The 3358-nt window shown below is 45.5% G+C and overlaps 1 pseudogene; it reads right to left on the bottom strand.

Moving 5' to 3' along the window:
- Positions 1-208: 208 nt before the first annotated feature.
- LOC119518058 lies at positions 209-2728 on the bottom strand (annotated as a pseudogene).
- Positions 2729-3358: the final 630 nt, after the last annotated feature.

The following is a 3358-nucleotide window of genomic DNA, read 5'->3' as shown; positions in this document are numbered from 1 at the left end:
AATGATGAAAACTGCAAATAATTTCTTTAGGAATGAAAAAAAGTTTTGTTTTTAAAATAAAAATGTGCTTTTAAATTTAGGTATTTCTTGCCCTAACCATACCAAAATGTACTTAAACCTGAAATCACCATGTCTTGAGACACATATTTAAACCAAAAAAAAAAAAGAGAGAGAGAGAATTGGGGGGACATTATTGTCCTTCAAGTGTTCAGATTGGATCTAAACTAGGTTTTGCATCATTATTGTGCTCATATTTGTACATGAGGGTTAAAAGAAAGAGTGCAACATCCAAAGATGACTAATAGGCTGTATGTGAGCTGACAGCTGATCATTAGCGTCTCTCCACAAGACCTTCCCTAACTTTGAAATCAATCCTGTGATCCAATTCCAGTGCATAATCAAGAAAGCCAGAACTGCTGTGTGGAAGGGTCTGTATTGACACAGTGGTAGTAGGAGGAGAGACAACTGGCTTCTTCTCATCTTCTCTTGGGTCTTTTATGTCTCAGATGGGAGTGATGTAGATGAACAACAAAATCTCGGAAAACACATTCCTCCAAGTCCCTTTCCAATACTAGCAGCTCCTAATATGTTTGCTTTGTCTATATGTGTTATAGATTCCCCATAGTGCAGGCAAGATAAGACTGGTAAGGTCTCTGGGCTTGGTATGGTTGGAATGCTTCATTTTCTGAAACTGAGATAGGTTCTTTTGTTGGGTTGAGAAAGCTTGGCTTCATATGCTCATAAGGCAGAGGATCAGGAGTTTTGTACCAGTGGAACTGAACAGGTGCAATGTTGCTGTAGTGTTTCAGTATTAATGGTTCTAATCTACAGGCCACTGGATCTGTTGAATGAAATATATACAGTAGCCAATTACAAATATCTCTGGGCAAACTATGGTCTTGACTTCCAGCATTTCCTGGAAGGATGCCATGCAATGCCAAAACAAACAAACAAACAAACAAACAAACAAAAACAGCTGGTGAGGATCCCATACAGAAGAAATTCTCAACCTTAAATTTTAAGGCAAGTGTTTGGTCACAGATGATGCCTTGAATCCATGTGACCATTCTTCTATTTCCCTCAGCCTTTGTTTTGTTATATAGAGTTCATCAAGAAGAAGCCATTCTTCATAATCCATCCACTATTCTTCAGGCAACTCTTCTTCCTTTTGCAGTTAACTATTCATAGAGTCAAACTGGATTCCAGCCAGTCATTATGTCATAAGTGATTACACATCTCAAGGAATGTGTACTATTGAGAATTCATCCCCCTTTTCTTCAAAGTCTGGATTCTGAGAACACAAAAGAGAATATAATTGTTTTGCTCTTGCTGAAGTCCTTTAACTAGTTCATCCCTATAAAATGGGTTAGTATCATATATTATGTCCATTGTGCTGATGTTCAGCAAATCCCTTAAACCTCATACTTTGTCAGGATTAATACAATCAACACTGTCTCCATCAAGAATAAGTTTTGACTGTGACTCAGGCAGAAATTCAAAATTTGCTGCATGGTTGGAAAAAATGCTTTTCCTCTCTTTCTTGCATCATGGCTGTATTTTTGATAATTCTTCCTGGTCCATTTTCTGCCCAATGCCATGCACAACAAGTACAATATGGGCAGTCAGTGATGGCTTGTCTTCTAATGTGGCTTCTTCCACATAACCTCTATGAAGTTGGTCCCACTACTTGATGCTTTAAAAAATCCCAGCTTTTGGGTAACTCTTCTTGTGATTTTAGATTTTGCATCACTATAAATACATACTTCATCCACACTGTGCCACTACACTGGTTTAGACTCAACTTGAAACTACGAATAGCATCTTTTCCAACTTTAGATTTTGACACCACAATATCAAAATTTTCCTGCATTTGCTGACCCCTAAAACAGCTGAGATATGCTTGCTCAATTAAATTACTTTCTTCTTCTAGGGGCTGCCACGTACCATCAATAAACCACTGCCCACACATTACTGGTATTTTGTCAGCCTGGTTCCAGTACACGGGTTAGCACTCTCCTTGGGTCCCTTCCACTTCATGGAGTCTGCCCCGCAGGCACACCATTTCAATATTCACCAGCTGCTCCACCTCCGGCTCCTTCCCCGCCAGGCGCTGGCAGAAGCTAAAGGAGCGGTCCTCAGCTTTGTCCTCCATGGAGCTGGAGGACGGGCAGCGACATGGTCACAGTCCGGGTCCTCAGCCTGGGACCGGCCCCGCGTGGCCTGCAGCAGGGTCCAGGAGCCGAGCTCGCTACTGAGCGAGTCGTAAATGATGAAGAGCTTCCAGGTTTTCTAGTCCGCCTTGCGGAACCCGCACGCCTCCTCCGGCCGAGCACCGTCACCACCTAGCAGCGGGCCGGGCGGCCGGGCCACCTGCCTTCCTCTCCCCTGGTCCCCGTCCCGCAGCCCCGCCGCCCCGGAGTTCGCCGAGCAGCGCAGCGAGGAGCCGCCCCGACCAGGCTGAAGTCCTAGTTCCCATCACCAAGGCAGGATCCAGCGCCAAGAGCAGCCCGGGCTCCCCCGCGCCCAGCGCCAAGAGCAGCCCGGGCTCCCCGCGCAGCAGGGCCAGGGGCACCTCGCCGTCGCTGGGGCCCCGCGGGGCAGGTGCTGCAAGCAGGAGACGCCGCCGCCGACCGTGGGCTCCGCACAGAACCAGCTCCCAGGCGCCGCAGCCGCCGCCCAGGCCATGGCGCTCCGGGCTCCGCGGGGACCATGGACCCGGGCAGTTCATGAGGTGGAGAAGCTGCCAGCTGCCCCGCTCCGCAGCCAGCCGAGTCCCAGCGCTTCACACACACTTTAAAAGCCGCTGCCCTACGGACCAGGAGTTTTTCACCTTCTCACAAATCTTTTTAAAGAGGCTGTGGTACATATTGTGTAGGGTGAAAAAAATACTACAGAATACAAGGCTTGATTTGCTCTCTGGCAAAGGACAAATTTGTAGGAAGGATTAGATATTTACAAACTAATTCTAGCATAAGGTAGAAAAGCCAAGTGAAAGGACCTTGAAAAGAGAAAGAATGGAGGATGAGAGAAGGGTTCTTGGAGGAGATGACATTTGATTCCAACTTAGTGAGAAGACTTCTCTAATGTCAGCTTGGGGTGGAGTTTGATGTAGAAGGAAAAAGTGTGGGAAATTTCAGGGCACAAGTTAGGGCTGCAGAGTTATGTTTTAAGTGGATATCGTGATGCTTGAAATAACAAGAGTGAGATACATTCAATTATTCAACATGTATTTCTGGAATACTTACAATGTCCCAGGTATTATTCTAAATGATAGAGAAGCAGCATTGAAAGGAAACAAACAAACAAACAAAAACTAAAACAGAAACAAAACAGGGAAAACCCCAGGCTGTGTAGCTTT

Source organism: Choloepus didactylus, chromosome 21, assembly GCF_015220235.1.
Source record: "Choloepus didactylus isolate mChoDid1 chromosome 21, mChoDid1.pri, whole genome shotgun sequence".
NCBI classification, from domain to species: Eukaryota; Metazoa; Chordata; class Mammalia; order Pilosa; family Megalonychidae; genus Choloepus; species Choloepus didactylus.
This window is presented reverse-complemented; position numbering and strand designations above follow the sequence as displayed.